Genomic DNA, 26,436 nt, shown 5'->3' on the forward strand with positions numbered 1-26,436 from the left:
AGAGAGAGAGAGAGAGAGAGAGAATTAATTTCAAATAGCTAAGCTAAGGTTGTCTGAGAGAGAGAGAGAGAGAGAGAGAGAGAGAGAGAGAATTAATTTCAAATAGCTAAGCTATGGTATTCTCGGAGAGAGAGAGAGAGAGAGAGAGAGAGAGAGAGAGAATTAATTTCAAATAGCTAGGCTAAGGTTATCAGAGAGAGAGAGAGAGAGAGAGAGAGAGAGAGAGAGAATTAATTTCAAATAGCTAAGCTAAGGTATTCTCGTAGAGAGAGAGAGAGAGAGAGAGAGAGAGAGAGAGAGAGAGAATTAATTTCCAATAGCTAAGCTAAGGTTATCTGAGAGAGAGAGAGAGAGAGAGAGAGAGAGAGAGAGAGAGAATTAATTTCAAATAGCTAAGCTAAGGTTGTCTCAGTGACTAGTTGTTATAACTTTCTTCTTCTTCTTCTTCCTCTCCCTCTTCTTCTTCTTCTTCTTCTTCTTCTTCTTCTTCTTCTTCTTCTTCTTCTTCTTCTTCTTCTTGTACAAAAATTTTACCTCCTCAAACCGAATGCTTCAGCTGATAGACGTTCGGCAGTCACTCATCGATAGCAAGAAGAGTCAGAAGCTCATTAACTTTTTCTTTTAGAATAATTGATTGTCAAGTGTTTTCGCATTTATTTATGATTCTGAAACGCGGGAATGACTTCCTAATAAGCACTCATAGAAGAGTTTAATGCATTCGGGTTGCATTCTCGTCTTTTCTTTAGAACACAAAATGATTTAGGGTATAAAGTTTGGCTACGTTTTTTCTTTACGTGTTTTATAAGTGTATATTTTTTTACGGTATTTTTTATATATGTCACAGATTAAACTACAAAACAATTTCGAAATATAAAGTAGCAGAGATAAGATATATTTCCTCCCATTTTTTATTATTTAGATATATTTCCTTAAAAGAAATATTTAAACCTAAAAGATTAAAATAATGACTAGTACACTAGAGGAAAGAAGCAGACAGACAGGCAGTAATATAGAAAGAAAATTTCTTGCTCTTTAATATCAACCAGTTTAATATTTCAGAATCACACGAGGAAATCATTTCTTCGTTATTCGCAAGCTATTCAATTCCGAGGGAATAGGTTTATACCATGACATGTCAGTTCTCTGTTTAACCTGGCGAGTTAACAACTGCCAGAGACAGTAAATTTTGAGGTTATTCAACTGCCCCGTTGTAAAATGAGAGAATATTCCATTTGAATTTTATTGTATGTCCAGTTTGCTTAGTGCTTTTTATTACGTCATAAGCGTTCTAATAGGTTGTGGTCACATGTATATAAAGTTCATGGGGGAGAAATTTCCTTATTTCTTTCTCCCTTTGTTGGAGAAGGCATTACTTTTAGCGGTCAGAGGTCACCAGCTAATGCATTTCTGAAATGAAACAGCTTTTTTTTTCCCCCACACTTAGTTCCTCGTATCCAGTGAGGCTGAATGTAATGAAAGAAGTACATTTCGTGGTACTTTACATAATCGACGGAAAGGCAAGCTGTACATTAGGAAGTAAAAGATATTCATGAGAAAATAGTTCAAAGTAGAATCAGTTATTGCTGCTCGAGGTTCATTGCCAAGATTCTTGGACATGATGTGTCCTACTATGCTAGCGGCATTTATAGTTTTATTTTAGATATAGGTCTTCTGTAATCTATTTAACTTTTATAATGATATCTTAAATTCTATGGTGTTAATTGAATACTCTTATTTTTTATATATAATAAACGATATCGACGTCAATGACCTTAAATGTCAGGATGCCAGAAAACTTTAAATCAATCAATTTTGCTTTTTGTGTCCTGTCGCTTGCAAAAATAAACATTATGCTGAGCATTGTCTTAAGACAGTAACCTTTTAAAGTAGGTGTTGATTCTTCTGAAGACTACTGTTGGCTGTATGTTTTTTAAACTACTGTACTTGAATCGGCAAATGATTCCAACAACAAAAATATGCAAATGTCATGTTCTGATTTATCATTTATAGCTTCAGTAGAACTGAACGTGTTTCTGGATGAAGAAAATAGTATTGTTACACAGTTTAAAAAAAACCGTAACTTTTAACTGGAAATTCTCCATATAAATATACTGTTCTCAACCGTATTTCCTTAAAATACAGGCGACCGTAATTTTTACCCTACTTTGTTATTATCTTTTACGGATTGATGACCGCCATATCCCTCTTTTATGTCAATATATCTGTTGTAAAACGGTAAATGCCTGGCAACATTTATTCCGTGGTTTCACCGTTTTTTTACAGCAAATTTTTAAATGTGCTCAATCACTTAATAGTTTTTCAATAGGAAAGGTCCCATAGACCTTGAGAAGGGAGTACCTCGAGTGTGAGGACCATATTACATGGTATTACGTATTACCAAAACAAATTAGAAAACAGTCCCTCATCTCCCTATATACTAATGAACAAGTGTCTTGATAGATATAAATTAACTTTTTGTTCTTTTTTAGATGGCGGCCATCCCTGAAAATTGGGGAAAGTGGCTTGGTATATATATATATATATATATGTGTGTGTGTGTGTGTGTGTGTGTGTATATATATATATATATATATATATGTATGTATGTGTGTATACATATATACTCGTACGTATATCCTTTTGGTCATGCTCAGCTCTCCCCTTCCCTCAGTGGGGGTGAGATTTTTTTTTTTTTTTGGGGGGGGGGGTTGGGGGGTGAGGGTTGACGGGAAGTGGTGAAAAACATATTGAAGGAAACAGTTACTGATTTCCATTGAGTTTCTACCGTCTGAATTCCAATCCCATCATTGTCCAAATTTATGTTAGTTCTGAAATATTCGTTCACTAGGGAACAGTGGAAATAAAAGACACTAAGATTTCGAAATTGTTTCTTGATTAGAGTGGGAACAACATTCTGCCGATCTGTTCGTTAGCGTCAGTGATCTTTCAAGTTATAATGAGAATACCATGAGTTTCATTACGTGTTTGATAACGGAACTGGTTTCAGCCATCAACTTTTAAATGTTACGAGAAGCAAATGGGAATTTTTTTTTTCTTTTTTTTTTTAAGTATAGGTAACGTTTCTCTTTTTACTTATGTGAGGTAGTCAGTGTTTGGTTTCTATGATATTATTCGTCTAATGGCATGTCTTACCCATGGAGCGAGGAACGTTAAGCAAAATAGTGATGGCTTTGATAAGCTGACCAGAAAACCAAGTGTTATTAAAATTGGATAGAAATTTACTTATTTTTCATTGAAATTTTGGGAATCTTAGATATGTTTTATTAATATCCAACGAAAAGTTTTTATCTTTATCTTGAATGTATATTTCATAATGTATTTCATCATTGCATAAAATTAGATACATATACCTAACTCTATGAATTTTTCAATTACACTTCGGCTCATTAGCGGAAATGGAAATAACGAGATATTTCCAAAACTTGCAAACCGAAATTAGCAATTTGGTAAAAGGATAAATGTGGAATATACTCTTTTGCAGAATATACGTGAGAAACAGTAAGCAAGTGATGATGAAGAGAAAATGCCTGTAAAAGAGGGGGACAAGGGATTGAATAAAAGGACATGGCCAGGAGACATTATAACGGAATATTGGTAAAGTTAATTGTTTTTGGTTCAAAAACGAAGAGCAAGGAAAAAAAGAAAGTAATCTTGAGACTAATTTGGTCGAAGTAAAAGTTTATTAACTAAAGACAAACTTTCTATATTATTTCTTTTTGTTTTATGTAAAAGCAAAACAAATATCTCAACACCCTAAATGTTACCGAATTCTGGACATTAACTCAACTTTTCATCAAACGAGAATGATGACAGATATGAGATTAGGGATGGAAAAAGGCATTTTTTTAAGTAAAACAAAATTGCATGATAATACTGAGAGATGAAAGGATAGTAGAATCATGGCTGGAAAAGACGGAAATATCTAAAATGATCACTGTTCGAAATAAGGTAAGAAACAAACATCATATTTTCTGCGCAAAAAAAAAAAAAAAAAAAAAAAATATATTGATTGATTAGATAGAAATGAAATATAAATAATTTAGACGGGAATGAAATATTATACAAGAAAATAGCCATCAGAGATAAAAATTTACAATAAAAGATTCTTCGAAGTCTCTGCAAAGTAAATGAAGCTAAATAGGATAGATAATATTGCTTTTGTCTTGAAAAAGAAAAACTGGTTACATATCATTTGAAAAAAAAAAATGGATTTACAAAAAGACATTATTTAATATAACTTTTGGTCGAAGTTAAATAGTCACCTCTATTTTGGGTAATTTCAAAATTTGAAACACACATTATTATTATTATTACTAGCTAAGTTACAACCCTAGTTGGAAAAGCAAGATGCCATAAGCCTAAGAGCTCCAACAGGGAAAAATAGCACAGTGAGTAAAGGAAAAAATTCATAAAGTTTAGGAAGATTTGAAATGTAGAATACAATATACTGTATATACTTACACACACAAACACACATATATTTATATACATATATATATATATATATATATATATATATATGTATATATATATATGCGTGTGTGTGTGTGTGTGTCTGTGTTTGTTTGTTTATGTATATTATCCAATCAGTAGATATTTATGAGAAAGAATAAAAATAACTTTACAGGCTGAGAATTCGTAACCAATTTCCTATTGTTAATGGAAAACAATATAAAAAGCTAACACTGGAGAGAGAGAGAGAGAGAGAGAGAGGAGAGAGAGAGAGAGAAATTTGACCTAACTGACGAGACATTGGTGGCCCCGTTTACTGTGACTTGACAAGGGATCTGTCTAAAACTTAATAGAAAAAAAGTTATAAAGCTAAAATCGAATATGAAGTTGGTTTAAGAGCATCAGACCATAGAGATGTACTTAGTGGCACATATTCCCCCCCACTTTTTTTTTTTTTTTGTTTTTTTTTTTTTTTTGGCATACTGGTGTTACTTCCGCCTCGCGAGCTCCGCATATCAAGTGATGTGATCGGCTGCATTTTGTGGCTTTGGTCACGAAAAATTTCCTTCCTTTTTAATCATTTCCTTATTTACTTTCTGTTTATATTGTCAACAAACATTTCAGAGATTTAATGACCTACTCCCTTCCCTTATCTTTGCATTCAAATTTCTATTGAAGAGCCAAATATAGATTTTCGTTTGACTAAGTGTTATCCGGATTTGCTCAAAAAGCCAAGAACTGGCTGATGTCATAAACGAATTATGTCAATACGGGTATTTTCAGAGTAAAATGTTCATATGGCTAGCACAACATCTCTCTCTCTCTCTCTCTCTCTCTCTCCTCTCTCTCTCTCTCTCTCAACACACCAACGGACGAATATGTTCTTAATATTGAAGAACACGAGTAAAAAACTTCAACTATTATAGTAATTTTTAGATTTGTAACAACAAAATATCACTTTCAGGAGAATGAACATACCTGTGAGGTATTAGTTATCAACAGATGATCGGAAAATTACCAATATATACAGGCAAAGGATTTGAGGATTCACCCATAGAGTAAAATACCTTTTTTTTTCAATTCATTTTTAAGACCTTTCCAACAATGTAATTTTGATTGTAGCAGCCTAATGACGATCCGTCTGTTGGAAAGCAGCAGTTTTTTTTTTTTTTTTTTTTTTTTTTTTACCGTCTCTATGAGCTAGGAATGGGGTGTTATGAGGGAACCTATAGGTCTAACTGCTGAGTTATCAGCAGTCATTGCCTGGCCTTCCTTGGCCATAACTTGAGTGGAGATGGAGCTTAGGAGCTGATCTTATGTATATATGGACGGTCTCTAGGACATTATCTTACTCCTTATCTTTGCCACTCAGGATCCAATTTTTAAGATTTTTAAACTTAAGCTCAAAATCTTTGGAAGGTAACTCAAAGTTCATGAGTTATCGTTAAACTATTTTTTAGATTCATGCAATAAGGAACAATGAAATTGGAACAACCATAATGCGTAATTTTCATGAGGCCATTAAGCCAATACACTTTACTGGTTTTTACTCACGTAGTCATTACTTCGAGCGCAAACCTTTCCATTTTATGAAGATCTGAATTTAAACGAACCTATTGTGAAGTTCGTTTATTATTTTCTTTTTTATTGTTCTGCTTTCTCTTTATAATGTAAAGTTATTCCATTCTGTTGTAGCTTACCCACTGTTAATGAATTCTGCGATCAGGTTTGCCATCTTCTAGCTTTGGGGCCGATATCATTCTTCAATATGAGCATGCAAAATTAACATACATTAACCCGAACTTGTTCTATGTCAAAAGGATTTGGACGTGATGTACAATAACAATAGAATCTTGAAGATAAGATTTCTTGTTAATGTAGAATGATGTTATTCAATAAGTCCATCTCAAAGGTATAAGGCACCTTACATTTCTTTTCTGTCTTCTATTACTTTCTCCTATGTTTCTTGGTCACAGTTTTTGATGTTTGATAACAGCTTTTGATGTGTCTGATGCCTCGAATTATGAATACAATTAGGGTTTTTTCTCAATGAGGCTCTCTCTCTCTCCTCTCTCATCCTCTCTCTCTCTCTCTCTCTCTCTCTCTCTCTCTATGTCAGTCTATACGAGTTCTATGCTTTTACTTATTATTGCAAATAATGATATTTCACTATAACGGCAGAATATTCTCTCTCTCTCTCTCTCTCTCTCTCCTCTCTCACTCTCTCTCTCTCAAGATATTTTTCCCAAGTTCTTTGGCGATAACGGGAGAGAGAAAGTGGCTCTCCATGCTTGAGTTATTGACCAGCTTAAGTGAGTGCAGTTTCTCCAAGCGTGAAAAGTGTAGTATGGGCGTTGGTGGGTGGGCGGGGGTACAGGCAGGGGGGAATATGGGTGTGCAGGACTGCAGAGGTTTGCAAGAGAAAGAAAAAGAGTACTGCCAATGCCACCCACAACTTCAGATATCTTTACCTCTGTAAACATATACGGTTCTCTCTTTCTCTCTCCCTTCATCAGAAGATATTCATATGTATAGGCCTACGTTAGTATGTGTATATTATATAATATATATATATATATGTGTGTGTGTGTGTGTACAGCATTTATATAAATATATGTGTGTATACAGCATATATATAAATCTCTCTCTCTCTCTCTCTCTCTCTCTCTCTCTCTCTCTGTACTAGAAAAATCGCATGTAGTTTTGTAATTCACTTTTTTTTTCTCAAAATCTTTAGTATGATTAGCTACATATTATTTTTTTTCCAATACATATATATATATATATATATATATGTTTATATATATATATATATATATATATATACATATATATATAAATATATTCACCCTACAACTGAATATCATTATTGATTGAAATGTATAAATCTCTCTCTCTCATCTCTCCTCTCTCTCTCTCTCTCTCTCTCGTAAAATTTTATGAATGAAAATGAATTACATGCGGAGATATTTGTATCGGAATAAAGTTAATTATTCATTCAACGATTAATTGGTAATCTTCTAACAAGAGTAATTATTAATCCCTTTTTTTATGTTTAATCAACAAAACTAAATTTAATCTAAATATTATAATTTCTGTCTTTTGTAAACTAATTAATGATTTCTTATGTAATGAATAAAAAACCAAATTGATAAGGTTGGTTTGCAGAATACTAAAGCTCTACCTTTGTAGATATGCTGCAGTATTTTAAATTTTGAAAATTTATTGTTTATCATATTTTAAATCATCGGTCTCTTCCCTTCGTGATTTTGATTAGTAATTTTTACTGAATCGATTAATTTTGCTACTCTTAATTACGTAGTGAAATGTACGTCGTAAAAATGTTCCGTCTGTTTTGACATAGAAAAATCAAAACCAAATGTTGTTTTTTGAAACATTATCAGTGGAGTATGATTTTTCATTTCATGGTTACTAGACATTTTTGCCTACATTTATCGTATAGGTTAAAGGGAGAAATGAGCCTGTAAATTGGTGCCAAACTACTTTTCGTGATGTTATCGCTCGCTTGGCGACGTTTTAATAATTGCTTGCATATGTAGGTGCTAAAACCTCGTAAATTCACACTTCCTACGCGTACTAAATCTTCGAAATTCCTGTTTTCCGGAGACACGGTCTCGGCCAGTTCGACGTCAAGCTGCGACTTTTTCTTCACGGATTAAAGGTTTTAGTTTCTATGAGAAGGAAAAAAATTCTATTTGAAAAACCAAGATACTGTAAGAATAGTTGCTCTTTTCTTTTTAATTTCAATAAAAAAAATTTGTGGTAGCCTATTGGTAACGTCCCTGCCTGGAGATCCGTTGGACGGTGTTTCGAGAACCGCTCAAGCTTGATAGTTTTTAATAGTTTACGTAACCTTACCATCCTTGTGAGCTAGGGATGCGGTATTTGGAGGAGTCTTTTAGGTCTACCTGCTAAGTTGTCCGGAGCCATTGCCTGGCCCTCTTTGGTCCTAACTTGATGAAGAGATGTCAATCAGTCTAGGGCATTGTCACTGTCCCTTGCCTCTGCCATTCATGAGCGACTTTTAAACTCTATTTGCCTCCTTTTCTTATGGACCTAGTGAGGTGAAGATAAAACTTCAATAAATATGAAATAATTCTTAAGATTTTGGGTCAGGCAACACCGCCGTTATAGTTGTATTAGTCTGTAATTCTGGACCACTCAATTGGTTTTAAAACTTTTCACAGTCTAATCCATTTATATAACATACAGCTATCCGAATCCTCATTTTCTTCTTCTTCTTTTCTCACTTTTATGTGGGGTCGATGTTTCTGACCAGCTTTCTCTATCTACCTCTGTCCCACACTTCATCACCGATCAATCCCTTTGATCGAAGGACATCCTTGATACAGTCCATCCACCTTCTCTTTGGTCTCCCTCTCCTTCTCGTTCCTTGTACAAATATACTTATGATATAAGGTCGGGCCTTTTATATCATTGTAGCGTGTTTCAGTTGACCTCAACATGGGTTAACAGGCCCTTCTATTCCCTATATCCTGGTGGGCTAATTAACATACTTCACGCCTAAGTCCTAGTTACCTCTCTCTTACAGGTCAGCACAAATCTGTCAATTGCATTAATCAACCAACCCCTACCAAAAAATAAACCAGTATTCCTTGTTTATATTATTTTCGCTTCACACAAAATAATATTTTTGCCCTTCATTAAATGTTTCTAGCTTCTGGATACGTCTTGAAGTGTTATTTTATTTATCTCATTAATTGCATCAAAGGGAAACAATATCTGTTGTATTTTGAATAGTACTACTACGTGTACAAAAACAGCAAATGCAGCCGTTTCTAGACCACTACGAGACAAGGGCCTCAGATATGTCAATTCAAGTCTGAGGCTTGGCAAGAAAAGCAGATTAGTGATGGTGGGAGATTTACGCCTGATCGATCTGTACCAACCGTGTGTCACTCAATTGTACATAATTATTTTGTATATATTATGCTTGTATCTGCGCTCTTCCCTCGCACTAAAAAGAACCTGAATGATCATGTCTCCAGTTTTGCTCTGTAACATTGTCTGTCTCTCGAACATGTTATGTCCTGTTGCCTTGAGGTTTTGTATATAAAGGAGAGTGTTCCTAAATCACCAACTCAGTTGATTGCATCCGGCCTTTGAGTCACAACCTTCCCCCTGCTTTGTCACATTGGTGACCCCGGAGTGACTCGCTCCTCCTGCCTCCCCCCCCCCCTCCACCTCTCACCGTTACTATGACGCCGTCAACGCATACCTTCTGCAGCAGTACTCGCCGTCGCCAGCCGCCCGTATAGCAACGCCTTTTCAGCTCTCTCAACAACCGTTGGGGGACCAAAGGGCTCCTCCGCTCACCCTTGGGAAAATGACCAGTATCACTCGCCTGCAACCTGCCGCAGACGGCTCTCCTCGTGATGTGAACCCACTTCATGACCTTCAAACCTCCATCAACTCCTCCACTCGTGACGTAGAGGACACCTATACAACTTCAACTGAAGCTGACATGAATGCCGTAGGACACACGCCTATGAATGCCGTAGGCCTATGAATGCCGAAGGACACACTCGCCTATGAATGCCGTAGGACACACACGCCTATGAATGCCGTAGGACACACACGCCTATGAATGCCATAGGACACACTCGCCTACCCCGTGACGAGCCGGAGCGGCAACACAGCCACCCTTCATCCACCACTCGCTCGCACCCCAACCAACGACTCCTACAGCCACTCACTGCCGCTAATCGGCGCAGTTTTTACTACTACCTCTCCAGATTCAGGGCACCTATTTAACATGTTCAGTATGTCATTTTTAGAGGGGGGAGCCATGTACCAACCGTTTGTCACACAATTGTACATAATTATTTTGTATATATTATGCTTGTATCTGCGCTCTTCCCTCGCACTAAAAAGAACCTGAATGATCATGTCTCCGGTTTTGCTCTGTAACATTGTCTGTCTCTCGAACATGTTATGTCCTGTTGCCTTGAGGTTTTGTATATAAAGGAGAGTGTTCCTTAATCACCAACTCAGTTGATTGCATCCTGCCTTTGAGTCACACCTTCCCCCTGCTTCGTCACAGATTACAAACAAAAACAACGTAGTATGGGGGGCCCTGACTAGTATATCTTTGTTGATCATGGCGATACACAAGCCCTTTCACTTAATATATAAACATTATTGCATCTATCTATCTATTTATATATCTATCTATCTCGCTATACACTAGCTGCCTTCCTATATCCTTTGGAGACTCACGACTACAACTTTTTTTTTTTGTTTGTTTCTTTTTTTTTCTCTCTCCTTACCACAATAGGTGGTACGTTTTCCTTTTGAGATTGCCAAGATTGAAAACATAAGTTAAATTCAGATCACATATAACACTAAAAAGATATTTCATTTAGATGTTAGGAAGAGTATTATCAAATCAGAAAATAGATCATAAACACAAAAAATTGATAAAAATAGCAATCATCTGTGGCTTATATAAGAGAAACTACTTCAAGAAAAACCTTTTAATTAATATTTTCCTTTTACGAGTTTACAAATTTCAACGAGGAATCATAGTTTTCAACTCGTGAGTCTGTCAAAATATACAACCGAGGACGTACATCCGACGGGGAACCAATCAGAACGCACGAAATGGATACGACATCTGCAAAGAGACCAATCAAAAGTCTCGAAATTGTCGATTGGCCAAAAGACCAGAGCTTTTGATTTGCTAAGCACCTCGAGCCTATGACCCCCTCGAGCTCGAGAGACCTGATGATACGGTTCTAAATTACCCGAATTTATGGGAAGATGGCCTCGAATGAATCATGCTCGAATTTATAACGGCAAATTACAGTCTTTTGAGACTCATAATGCAAAGGAATAAGAGACTCACGCTTAGCGGAATTGGAAAATATTAGTTTTAAATGACCGGTTGGTTTTCGGCTTATTGCAGGAATAAATGGAGTTGATTAGTTTACGCGATAATGAACTGGCTCGTTAAAAACAGGAGGAGAATAAGAGAGAAAGAAAGTGTGTGTGTGTGTGTAAGAGAGAGAGAGAGAGAGAGAGAGAGGAGAGAGAGAGAGAGAGAGAGAGAATCGTTTCAAATACGTTAATATTTGTAAGGTATATTTGGTTAAGATTCAATCACACAGGCGCATTCACACACAGACACATTCACACACACACATACAGTATATATATATATATATATATATATACTGTATATATATATATATATATATACATATATATATATATATATATATATATATTCGCGTGTTGGTGCTTAGATGTGTATTATATTAATATATACCGTCCAGAATTTGCCATTACCTAGTTTCTTGCAAGTGGAAAATTTAAGATTACTGACATACTAGTGTATCGTCTTTCTATTTTTTAATTCATTCCCGTTTTTTCTTCGTCGGTCAGTATTTTTCAATTTTCCCCTTGCAGGAACTAGATAATGGTACATTCTGCCAATGATTACTATTGTAGTTTTCGCCTTGGTCGGTATTTACAGTATTAAAGAAGGACGATTATATGAAATACGGAAGAAGTTGGATACGTGGCAGTGTCTCAACTTGATATGGGAGGAGAAGAAAATTTCAAAATCGGGGAACTCTACAAAGTGATAGATTTCCAGATTTTACTGTTTTTAATTGTTCCAGAGAGAGAGAGAGAGAGGAGAGAGAGAGAGAGAGGAGAGAGAGAGAGAGAGAGAGGTGGTTACAAAGTTAATCATTTGAAAAATCCTTTTTCGTTCACCAGATACATAAACTTTGTATGGCTAAACTCAGTAGAATGGTTTAAATTTTTGTACAAACACAAAAAGTCTCAGTTTTTTTAGGTGTAGTTTTAATGATGGAAATCATAAGATGTATCCAGATGTCTGGGTCAACTCGAGGCTAAACAGTTAAAGATGTTTGACAATATCATTATCAAGGTATACGGAGTAAAAAAACTTGCCTTGAAAGAGTGGTTGAAGAAATGGGTACAACTACGTTTTAAAAACACCTAGGTTTTTTTTTAGATTACATGTTTTTATATACCCTTGTGCTCACAAAGCCAAAGCTAATAAACGAAGTACAGTAGGAATGTAGGGTTAATTGCAAAATTTATATATTACATTTATGAAGAAGAAAATAGTCGAGAAACAGAACCCCTTGGATTATTGTTAGAAATTGTTAGGAACTAAAAAAAGTAAAAATACACACACACACACTCTCTCTCTCTCTTCTCTTTCTCTCTCTCTCTCTCTCTCTCTCTCTCTCTCCTCTCTCTCTCTCTCCTCGACTTAAAAAGAGCAATAAGACAAAAATGTTTAACCTTTCTTTCAAATAGTTTTTTTTACCAATTTTGTCTTCCTATCTATTTTTGTTGTTCATCAAGATTTAATCATATAAACATATATTTCACAATATATGTTTCATTGTCTTATCTTATCAAAACTGAATTTTTTTTTATTGACTTACATCATAAAGAAGAGTTGTTGCTAATTGTTCTTATCATCTCATATACCACTGTTAAATTCAGCTAATGTTGCAACATCAATAATCAATGTTACGTTAATAATTCAAGTAATTTGCAAAGGTTCCTGTAAACCAGAAAAAGCCCAGGACCTCTATCATATCTCTACTTGACCAAATTGCCGTAGTTCATGAATCAGTCGCCATCTCTATAAACAATTCACCCAACTGACGACTGGGTCCAAAGCTTCATTTATCAAGTGTTGCGATGCAAGAGTAGCAATTATTTATCCAGTACAAGTACGTGTCGATAGGTGGAACCTCCGTCCTAAGTATATGAGAGGCCATTAGCTCTTCTCTTAATCGATTATTTTAGGCGCTGTCTTGAGGCTTTGGATTAGGCACTCGGGCGGTGGTTCTCTGGTCTGGCAAGGGGTGGTTAGTTGATGGCATATCAGGGAAAGGGGCGTGGGAGGGGGGGCTAGTGGACGATGAGTGTTAGAAAGTATCGCTTATTATAACAGTAGAAAATTTAAGACAAAAGAAAATGCATATTTTGCTGCCAATAGGTTACAAGTAACGGGAGGTTCAAAATGGATGTGGAGCAATCTGCCTTAATTCGAAACGCTATTCAAGATTCATACACGAGATACTGTCTTTGAAATGAGATATTAGTCTCGTCAAGTTAGGCTTTCTTACTCATTAGTTTAAAAGCCAAAATGAAAATGGAAGATGATAAGTAAAGAAGGAAGTTGATATGAATAGATAAAATAACCGTTTCATTCCTAATCCTACTGTGCTGCAAAACCATCCACAAACATTGAAAGTCACCTAATTTCAATATTTTTCATAGCACTTCAAATTATCAGTAATTTTTTACTGGAAGTTATTAGACAACCATTATTGACTTTCTGTCAGTAATTTACCCATAATCTAATGATTTTCACTTTATTTTATCATTCTATTTTCTTCCTCTATAGAAGGAATTTAGAATCAACCCTATGATGTCTCCAGTTGCTGGCTTCCTTTTCTGATTACTAATCTCGGTCCTGTGATTGATTGATTATGAATTGCCAGTCGTAATTGCAATGGTCTTTAACGCCGCCTGTGCTGTGAACTGAGAAATACTAGCCAACTTAAAATTCTCCTTAATGAGGAAACAAAATATTTTCGTGTAAATACAGTGTGGATGAGTACCCGAAGAGCCTCTACTGAGTCTACTCTATGTTTTCATTTTAGCATTGTAATCTATGTGGAACACTTATTCCCTGTAAATCGATCCGAGTAAGGTACTTCGAACCTGTAGATAGCAGATAAAAATAAAATGTCGATAGATTAAGTCGGTCGCTTCTCTAAAGATTAATGTGGTTTCACAATTTTATTAGCCTTGATAAACCTTAGTGAAGTTAGTTTCGGTTCTTTATTGATATTAAAGTGAAATTATTATCAAATTAAACAGGTTGTTTCATTATTGTTGTTAAAAATTTCTCACCATCTTGTGTGTATATATATATATATATATAATATATATATCCTATACCATTTATGGCAGTATTAGAATGGTTAACTTAATTATTCTTTATTTTTTTACAATAATGATTCTGTGCTTGTTGGATTATTGAAAATGCATATATATATATATATATATATTTATATATATATATATATATATATATATATATAAATATATATATATATATATAAATATACATATATATATATATATAAATATACATATATATATATATATATATATATCGTATGTGTGCGTGTATGTGTGTAAGTAGTGTAAGCATACTGAGTAAACTTAAAGAAGTCATCCATGCTCGGAGACTATGTACAACAATTTCTTATTTTCTCTTCACAGATTTGCAATTCATGCTTTTAAACAACCTGTTCATGTGTATCATCAAACATTTTATTAATCCGCTGATCAGATTAGCCCCTTTTGCAATAATTAGACTAACTGTTAATCCGAAGTTGATCGCAAGTAACATTATATATTTTCAAGGGATACGGTTACCCACTCGTGCAACCTAATAGTCTTTTATCGGTACATGAGAAAATGATTTAGATGTCTTTATTTTGTGGCGCCTATTGTATTAATTTCTGGTGGCAACGGGTAGCATTATTCCTGCCTCTTGGTATTGATGGTGAAGTGCTACTCGTGTGTATATATTATATATATATATATATGTATATATATATATGTATAATATATCTATTTATATATATATATATATATATATATTACAGTAGTATACATATATATATATATATATATATATGTACAGTATATATATATGTATATATATACATACATATATATATATATATATATATAATTTAATACATTCTGATTAAGATTACTATATCAGACTCCACCCTGGAGCTATATTGTTTCAGTGTTTATTGGATGTTAGGCAGATATATATATATATATATATATATATGTGTGTGTGTGTGTGTGTATATATTATATGTGTGTATACATATATATATATATACATAAACTGTAATATATATATCATATACTATATATATGGACGCAAAGGACCTCGGTTAGATTTGCCAGTCGTCTCTATCTTGAGCTTTTAATTTCAATACTTCTCTATGCATCCTCTCCTCCTACTTCGCGCTTCATAGTCCTCAGCCATGTAGGCCTGGGACTTCCAACTCCCTCTACTAGTGCCTTGTGAAGCCCACCTGAACTTTTGGTGAACTAATCTCTCTTGGGGAGTGCGAGAAGAGCATGCCCAAACCATCTCCGTCTACCCCTCATCATGATATCCACATATGGCACTCGAGTAATCTCTTCCTATAAGTCTCATTTCTAATCCTGTCGTGCCATTTAACTCCCGATATCCTTCTGAGGGCTTTGTTCTCAAATCTATTAAATCTATTTGAGATTTTTTTCATTGTCATACCATGACTCATGTCCATAGAGTAACACCGATCTCTTTAAACTGATATATAGTCTGATTTTTATGTGTAATTTCAGGCGATTTGATTTCCAAATTGTACTTAACCTAGCCATTGTTTGATTCGATTATTTCAGTTTTTCAATAAACTCTAATTCTAAAGACCCTGTATTGGAGATCATAGTACCTAAATGCGTGAATGATTTTACCTCATTAATCTTTTCTTCTCCCAATGATATATAAACTTCTATTGTATAATTTGTTCTCATCATCTCTGTCCTTTCTTCTATTTATCTTCAGCCTAACCTCGTGTGATATTTTATGAATTCTGGTAAGCAAAGCATTGCAAATCCTGTGGTGTTCTGCTAACAAGGACAAACATCATCAGCATACACCAGGTCTGCTAAATTCCTATCACTACTCCAGTCCAATCCTTCTCCACCATCTTCGACTGTTCTACGCATTACAAAATTCATGAAGAGGATAAACAACATAGGTGACAACACATTCCCTTGGTGTATTCCGCTGTTCACAGAAAATTCATTTGATAAGACTCCTTTAACATTAAGTTTGCACTTGCTATACTCATGAACAGACCTAATCAAATTTACCTATTCAAGAGGAATTCCATAATAACGCAGGACTCTCCACAAAATTTGCCGGTGCACACTATCAAAGGCTTTTTCATAGTCCACAAATGCCCTCAAAAGTGGATTTCATATATTCTACGCAATGCTGTGCATGTCTCAAAAGTGAAAATTTGGTCAGTGGCAACTTCTACCTTTTCTATATCCTGTTTGTTCATCTCTCAGCTTTTCATCTATTTTTCTCTCCAGTCTCTTTAGATTGAATAAGCATACTATACATTTTCATAATAAGTGACGTAAGTGTTATGAATCTGTAATTATTGCAATCAGTCAGGTCTCCTTTTTTTGCCATTTTCACCAACCTTCCTAATTCCCATTTATCAGGTTTTTGCCTCTTCACGTAGTTGCTTAATTTGGTTTTAAGTTTATGTCTATTCACTTATAAAGTTTTGATATGTTTAATATCAGAATCTCGCTAGTGATGTATGAATGAAGAGGTTATTGATGATTCATTCGGTATTTATATATTGATTATTGTCAAGTAATTGATTTCTTAGTCTACACAATATTATTATTATTATTATTATTATTATTATTATTATTATTATTATTATTATTATTACTAGCCAAGCTACAACCCTAGTTGGAAAAGCAAGATGCTATAAGCCCAAGGGCTCCAACAGGGAAAAATAGCCCAGTGAGGAAAGGAATTAATAACTTTGTTGAAGTTCCCCTTCTTTCATCATGGAAGCACCCCTATGAAAATGAAGTGAAAATTAGTTTCTCGATAAGGAAAATTATCATTAATTAAGTTTTTGGGTCCCTCCCATAACACTCGAGTGCTATCATCACGATTATATTCGAGTTGGGTACAAATGGGCTCACTTAGAAATAACACATTAAATTGCTACAAGAGCACACACTCACGACGATGGATCCACTCAGAGCTAGAGAGGATGATACCCATCAAACAACATCATGAATGTGGATAATTAAATCCTGATAAAGATCTTCAGTAAAGTAATCACTTACGGCGGGTGTCCTGGAAGGATTGGTTCCTTTTAGGGGTCCTCAAAGTTCCCTGATAATAATAATAATAATAATAATAATAATTAGGATAATAATAATAATAATTATTATTATTATTATTATTATTATCATTATTATTATTATCTATTATTATTACTATTATTATTATTACTATTATTATTAATTATTATTATTATTATTATTATTATTATTATTATTATTATTATTATCATTCCCTTTGTCGCTGCTTATACTTCATAAGACATTTTCATATTGTATAATGATAAAAAAAGACGGATGTTTACATGAAAAAGCGTGAAAACTCAATTTAGGTATCATCTTTTCCGCTAGCATGAGACCGACAAAACCCTTAGGATGCCCGGATGTCATACACAAACAGATATTTTGTTGAGAAGTCTTTTGATTGATTAGAAGGAAAAGCTCTGTTTACGAAATGATTATAGTGATACTGTCACGATACCTCCCAATTAGGTTAAATTTCCATGAAAAAGTAAAGAAATTGTATACGCATTTCTTAAGACTTATGCATTAAGACCTATGAATTACTAATAACCTTATTTAACAGTGCCTTACTTTGGCATTGACAATTATCCAACCGCATATTTTCACGGAGAGCATCTGCTCTTAAAAGCAGATGCTGGATATGCCCCCCCCCCAAAAAAAAAAAAAAAAAAAAAAAAAAAAGAGAGAGAGAGAATGTCAAAAACGTCAGCTTCGACATGGTGACAGACCCACGACTGAGCCTCAAATGCCGGCAAAGGTCTTTCAGTTTCCATCCATTCATCTCCTCTTCCATAGTCTGACTGGAACAGAGGGTCTCAGTTCTCGTGCAAATACCGTTGAATGGGCAACCACTCAGGGAGTCGTCATGTGCATCCAAATATTCCTCTAGTGTCATTTTCCACTCGCTGGCGCTGAAAAACTTGTCGCGGGGGTCCACAGTTCGTGAAACGCAGGACTCGAGCGCTGTTAGTCCCGCTTGATGGATACTGCGGTGCACTGGGAAGGGTTGTTCTTGCTGAGGGTTTTCTGTCCGTTTCCTTCCTGGATACGAACAAATTCATTTTTCATGAAATGTGCACTTTTTCGTAGTCGAAGCTTGCGATTAGTAAGCACTGTAATACAGATAAGAAATGTATAATTATTTTATTTTAGATAAATTTGGATGTATTTTTCGTTATTGAATGAACAATGGATGTTTTTTTGCGGTCCATTTTTCGTTAATAAATTGAACAGTGGATGTATTTTTGCCGTCCATTTTTCGTTAATGAATGAACAATGGATGTATTTTTGCCGTCCATTTTTCGTTATATGATGAACAATGGAAGTGTTTTTGCGGTCCATTTTTCGTTAATGAATGAACAATGGATGTATTTTTGCGGTCCATTTTTCGTTAATGAATGAACAATGGATGTATTTTTGCGGTCCATTTTTCGTTAATGAATGAACAATGGACGTGTTTTTTCGGGTCCATTTTTCGTTAATGAATGAACAATGGATGTGTTTTTGCGGTCCATTTTTCGTTAATGAATGAACAATGGATGTGTTTTTGCGATCCATTTTTCGTTAATGAATGAACAATGGATGTGTTTTTTGCGGTCCATTTTTCGTTAATGAATGAACAATTCAAAATTCACCGCTACTTTTGGGAGCAATCGAAAAACTCCTTATTTAGTCTCAAATATATTACATATCAAATGAACTTTCAAAGCAAAATAAACAACATACTCACACAAAAAACATAAATTATGTATGTGTGTGTGTGTGTATGCCTTTAGATCTCCGAGGGGTAACTTCATTCATAGTTAAACTTACTGAATCTCAGAAAGTCTTTTTTTTTAATATGAAATTACCCGCCCTCTACTCTCCTCACATTTGAATTAAGGTCTTTACCGTTAACAAAGAACCAGGTATCCAATTTCTTGCTTAGATCAATCTCTGGTATCGTGTATGCAGCATATTAAATTTTGAAATTCATTATTGTAACAATTAACTAGATTTGACTTACTGAATCATTATAGGTAATGAATTATATTTAGAATAATAATTGCTTGGAAATTATGCGCGATACAATCAGGCAAAACAGAGGAAAAAATTACGTCAAAATACATCAATCCTAAATAATCGAAAAACTAGATTCGAAAGTAGTACATAATGTCCCAGTGCTTGGCTTAAGGCCTAAATGTTATATTCTATTCAATTCAAAAGTACTACATCACCTGTATATTTCGAATGTAGCAATATACAGACGAAAAAAATTATACTATATTTCTATATAGCTCAATAGCCTCCCTGGCCCCAGTGCCATGCCACGAAGCCCATATTCATCAATGTATATAACCAATCCTTAGGGAATCCATTCCTGATTGACAACTCATATGTGAATGGTGTAAGGATTAAAAGCAGTACATCACCTGTATATTTTGAATGTAGCAATACAGACGAAAAAATTACACTATATTTCTATATAGCTCAATAGCCTCCCTGGCCCCAGTGCCATGCCACGAAGCCCATATTCATCAATTTATATAACCAATCTTTAGGGAATTCATTCCTTATTGACAACTCATATGTGAGCTGTAGGGATTATTCTTTTTTCTTTTCCTAAGTGCCAACCCTTGTTGTGTTGCATAACGGCTGGCCCTAGGGCTAGCCACTGTGGTCGTAAACACACTCTGCAATGTGGTGAGGTTTGACTGCGTAGGGGTTTCAAAGATCCTGGCGTATACACGAGCAGCATCCTCTAAAAAACTTTTCATTTATTTCATATTGGTTTAAGTTTCCAAAGAGGAAAATGTGTGTCCATTTCAAATGCTAAAGAACCCCATGCCCTCCATGTGAATGTGAATAAGATGGTCTTAAACACAATCTTTATTATATTGTGACAAGCGACGTGGTGAATTGAAGTAAATTCCCATTGGCATATTAAACAATCAATATCTCTCTCTCTCTCTCTCTCTCTCTCTCTCTCTCTCTCTCTCTGTATATATATATATATATATATATATACACATATATAGGCCTATATATATTGCATATTATTTTTCTAATTCCTCATACTGTAGCCTACACACACACAAATATAATATATATATATATATATATATGTGCATATATATATTTATATATAAAATTTAACACTGATATATTATATTGTATATGGCTTTGAAATTTATCTCTCACTCTCAGATATCCATTTGGGTATCATTTTCTTCTTATTTTAATATAGTACTGAATTGTTAAAGATTTTGCACTTATTCTTCCAACTTTTTTTTTTCCTTTTTGTTTTTAAACATAAAAATAACATGATTATGGTGTTATCAATAGATAGTTTATGTCTGTATTTGTCTATAAGAATTTTATCTTCGGGTAAAATAGAGTGAATTTCTTCTGAATTTATTGTAATAAAGGGAAGAAATCATGCTACGCTGATTAATATTTTTTTTTTATTTTTTTTCTCAAATAAACGCGTGAAAAATTCTTTGAGTTTTCATTGTAAGAAAATAAGAATGCATAACAGCAAGTATATCTCGTCCCTTTTCTCTGTTTCTCTTTACAATGTTTATTTTTTCACATTCAGTTTCTCTTTATAAATATGTCTACTTTTTCACATTGACAGTAAAGCCGATGAAGAATTAACTTAAGTGTATAACAATAATGAAATATCTATTGTATAAATAATGTATGATGACGAAAACCACTTCGAAGGAAAAAGATGTGAAGAATGAAGGATGTTTTGAACACCAAAGAATAGAAGGACGAAATGAAAACAGAGCGCTGGGCATGTGGACGGTGAAGGGTCGAGATCATATTTCATGTGTCCCTGTTATCTGGTGTCACCGTAAATGACCTTTGATGTTATTGGAGTTGTCTCTTCGGGGTATCCCGTGATATATGAACTACTAATAAACGACAATGTAGTCTGAATTAGGCGCACAATTATTTCGAAATAAAACGGGATGCTCGATTGTTTCTTGACCTCAATCTTGTGCATGCGCAATTTCGGTGGAGTCATAACGGTTATTTCGCCTCGGCTACGAGGGTTATTTTCAAAGGGCGGGAGGCCCTTGGCCAGTCTTTTCTTTCGGTGATGCCTATTATTGAACATTGGGTGGAGTAAATAAACCATTGTATTTATGACCTATTAATAACATATTTCCTTTGCGTAATTATGAATAATGATAATATCAGCTCTCATTGGTGAAATTTGAACGCATTATACAAATATATTTTTCATAGCTATTTCCCTATTCGGTTATTGCAATGTAAATGTCGATGTTGGAGGAAATTAGACGTTGGTTCTTGCATTTCTGCGTTAGTTCATAAACGAGAATAGCCAGTGACATTTTGCTTGCGTCACAGAAAATTAAACAACTTGGCAAATAAGATGATGGTGTGTATGTAATTCACGGGAATTACAAATAGAATAATAAACATCATGAATACAGTTCAGAATGGTGACATAAGGGAAAAAAAAACATGAGATAAAAGCAAACTACACGAAGATTGTATATTTTTATAAGTTGGGAAATTGTAAGTCCTATGTTATATTGCCGATTCATTAAAGTTTAATCAAGTTGGAAAAAGAAACTACACAAAACATGTATACTCTTTTAAGTTGGGAAAATTGTTAGTCCTACGTTATATTACAGATTCATTAAAGTTTAATCAAGTTGGAAAAAAGAAACTACACAAAACATGTATACTTTTTTAAGTTGGAAAATTGTTAGTCCTACGTTATATTACAGATTCATTAAAGTTTAATCAAGTTGGAAAAAGAAACTACACAAAACATGTATACTTTTTTAAGTTGGGAAAATTGTTAGTCCTATGTTATATTGCCGATTCATTAAAGTTTAATCAAGTTGGAAAAAGAAACTACACAAAACGTGTATACTTTTTCTAAGTTGGGAAAATGGTTAGGCCTTTGTTATATTACCATTTCATTAAAGTTTAATCAAGTTGGTTTTACATTAGAAATCCATTATTTTTAGGGAAAGTTGTATATCCATATGAGATGCTTCTCTCTAATAAAATAGTTTTTCTGTTAACCTTTTCTTTTGCATACACTTCTCTCATTCGTTCATATTTTTCCTCTTTTATATTCGAGGACCGTGTACCCATTAAGTATCAATTAATATCAGAATAATTGGCAAATCCGATTATTAATTATTTCTATCCATTCAGAATATATGGACTGAAAGATTCGAAAACTGCGTTTCAATTTGTCGTGCTTGATTTATTATTACAATCCCCCTACTGATTTTTTTTTTTTTTTTTTTTTTTTTTTTTTTTTTTTTTTTTTTTTGTATTGAATGCTAACATTAAAACCCAAAATCCTTTCACACCTAATCTATAGAAGTTATAGATGGTCATCTTAAAGATTATTGAATGGAATCTCTGATGCAATTCTTGGCATTATTCTCGGCCCATTACCTTTCATATCGTATACAACAAAAAAACTATTACAAACCTATAACAGAGACTTAGCTCAAATTGGTGCATTGTGCATAGTGAAAATTGTAGGGATAAACTTTTCCCTAACAATTTCTCGAAGTTTTAGGATCCTCTCCACCCAGCCATTTTCATTGGCAGTGTTTCCTATAACAAAATGCAGGTTATTAGAAATTGTAGGTGTCATTTGCGATCGTTAATTCAATTTTGAAAAACAATTTTAGCCTGTCTTAGATTGAAAAAAAAAAAAAAAGATGTTTGTATGGAGAAGAAATTATTATAATTATGTTGAAGACTGCTTCAACCTTAGCATTTTATAATTGTTTTATTTTGCATTGTTTCAAATGTTGTTCAGCAGCTGACTAGCATTTGGAATTGTTCAAGAAAAAAAAATTGAGACTATCAATCTTTATCAATCTTTAGAACTGTCTTTCAGTTTATTCGTTGTGTACTCTGTAAACGCTTTTTTCCATAATTCTGACTATCCTTTGCATTCTGATCTTCCCAGATGCGTACCATCCGGATCTTAACATGAAGTCAATTATAGCGGTCATAGCTTTTCGTTCTTAAGCTAGGTATATTCGAGAAATTTTATTCCACATCTGAACAAATTGTGGAATGATCTTCCTAATCATATAGGCGAATCAGTGGAACTTCAGAGGTTCTTAATTAGGTGCAAATGACTTTTTTCATACTATTGATCAGTATGTGCGTGTGTGTGTGTGTGTGTGGTTGTGTGTGTGTGTGTGTGTTAAAAGCGTCGACGGATATGTCTGACAAGCTATTAAGCGAGTTTTTTTTTTTTTTTATCAATATTAATGTGTTTTTTCTACAATACAGTACATTAGTTGAGTATTGGTGATTTTGTCTGTCTCAGTTTACTATACCAATAAGGAATAAAAATCATGACTTTTAGCGAAGCCTTAAAATGCTTGAATATTATTCTTCAGTGATGAAATATTGCCTTTTTTTTTTTCAATGCCAGTTTACTGAACATTAATGCTTCTGTTCCTCTCTCGGATTTGTCCACACACTTTCTCGATATTGATACACATGCTATATATATTCCTGTCTGTTTTTCTTTCTTAACAACTATTTTTTTCTATCAGTTCTCTCTTTTCTTGTCAACGTTTGGTTATTTGCAGCTTAAAATTTTAATCGTCATTATATGCTGTATCTTGAACCACCTCTATTTTGTTAACACTCCCTGAATTCCTTTATATAGTAATGTCGAATCTTTTCAGTGTGTTTTATTATTACCTCACCTGATAAAGTTTTTTTTTTCCTAAATGCTCTCTTTCCTGAATCCTATGAGATTCAAGTCTATAATTTAACAGTCTCAGCTGAGCTTTGTCTCTGCTTTATACCCGCTTTCAATCTGAATTCCACCATTCTATTACCCTGGAATAAACTTGAAGCCAACAAGGAGATTTGCATTAGAAGACCTTTGCTCGTTGGGAGACTTGGATAAAAAAAGAAAATCTGCATATAATAATAACTTTATTGCCAGTTGTTTTACTTCATTACTGCTGTGCGCAGTCGTACTAACAGTCACTGGCCTCATCTCATACATCTTGAAATGTATAATCACAAGATATTCATATACTTGCCAGACCTAAATTAATAATAATGCCTGAGTACATCACCTTTACCAAAGCAGTTATCAAATAAACTTAGTTTCTTAAGACGCTTTTTTTTCCCCTCAAATTGCAGACATACAGTCATCACGCAGAGGATGTTGAAGCAATTATTTGCTAAAGTTACCATGAACTCATTCCCATCAAACAATGCAATCTTTATGGACGTCTCTTTTCTTAATGGCAGATTTATCAGGGTCATTTGTCGTTTTACGGCCAGGAGTGTATGTTTGAGAAAATACGTTTCGTTAAATCCGAATGGCGGTAGGCTCTGATAGAAAATTCGCCTACAATAACTCATGGAAAACATTTCGTTGGAATCAGGAGCAATCTCTCTCTCTCTCTCTCTCTCTCTCTCTCTCTCTCTCTCTCTCTCTCTCAAACATTTCGTTGGAATCTCTCTCTCTCTCTCTCTCTCTCTCTCTCAAACATTTCGTTGAATCAGACCAATCTCTCTCTCTCTCTCTCTCTCTCTCTCTCTCTCTCTCTCTCTCTCTAAAACATTTCGTTGGAATCAGGACCAATCTCTCTCTCTCTCTCTCTAAAATATTTCGTTGGAATCAGGAGCAATCTCTCTCTCTCTCTCTCCTCTCTCTCTCTCTCTCTCTCTCTCTCTCTCTCTCCTTGCCTGTAATAATCATGCAATCATTATGGCATGTTTGCAAAGTGATGATATGGTATTTGAGCCTCTTATCGAGATGAATTCTGACAAGCGATTATTTCAAACGGTTTGGTAAGAATTATTCCGTTGCAGTAATTGATCAGATAAACAGTAAGGCAAGACAAAAATGGATCGAGGTGAAAGCTGGTCTATTTTGAAATCTCTATTAGGGTCAAAATTAATCTTACATAATTTCCTTGACTCTTACTCCTGCTGATGATCAAGATGCTTAAGTCTGTGTTAAGAAATATCAATATTCCATTAATATCCTGATAGTAAGTTTTAAAGCCCAATTTATGAAAAATAATCTTAGCATCAGATTGATATTGATCTTCATCAATGTCTAAATTTATTTGACGATTTCTCACTTCTTATTGTTCCTCAAAACTATAAGATAGGTAGTAGGCTGGCCATGGCACCAGCCGCCCGTTGAGATACTACTGCTAGAGAGTTATGGGGTCCTTTGACTGGCCAGACAGTACTACATTGGATCCTTCTCTCTGGTTACGGTTCTTTCCCTTTGCCTACACAGACACCTAATAGTCTGGCCTATTCTTTTCAGATTCTCCTCTGTCCTCATACACCTGACAACACTGAGATTGCCAAGCAATTCTTCTTCACCCAAGGAGTTAACTTCTGCAATGTAATTGTTCAGTGGCTACTTTCCTCTCGGTAAGGGTAGGAGAGACTCTTTAGCTATGGCTATTGGTAAGCAGCTCTTCTAGGAGAAGGACACTCCAAAATCAAATCATTGTTCTCTAGTCTTGGGTAGTGCCATAGCCTCTGTACTAGGTCTTCCACTGTCTTGAGTTATAGTTCACTTGCTTGAGGGTACACTCGGGCACACTAATCTATCTACTTTCTGTTCTTCTTGTTTTGATAAAGTTTTTATGGTTTATATAGGAAATATTTATTCTAATGTTGTTACTATTCTGTAAAATATTTAATTTTCCTTGTTTCCTTTCCTCACTGGGCTATTTTCCCTGTTGGGGCCCCTGGGCTTATAGCATCCTGCTTTTCCAACTAGGGCTGTAGCTAAGCATTTAACAACAACAACAACAACAACAATAATAGTAATAATAATAATAACCTTATCAACATTATATTACGGATAAAGTCAATAATCTGGATCAATTGTTGTAGGTTATGTCATATAATAAAAGTGTTTATTTACTGTCTTTATCCCAT

This window comes from Palaemon carinicauda, chromosome 39, assembly GCF_036898095.1.
Source record: "Palaemon carinicauda isolate YSFRI2023 chromosome 39, ASM3689809v2, whole genome shotgun sequence".
Taxonomy (NCBI): Eukaryota; Metazoa; Arthropoda; class Malacostraca; order Decapoda; family Palaemonidae; genus Palaemon; species Palaemon carinicauda.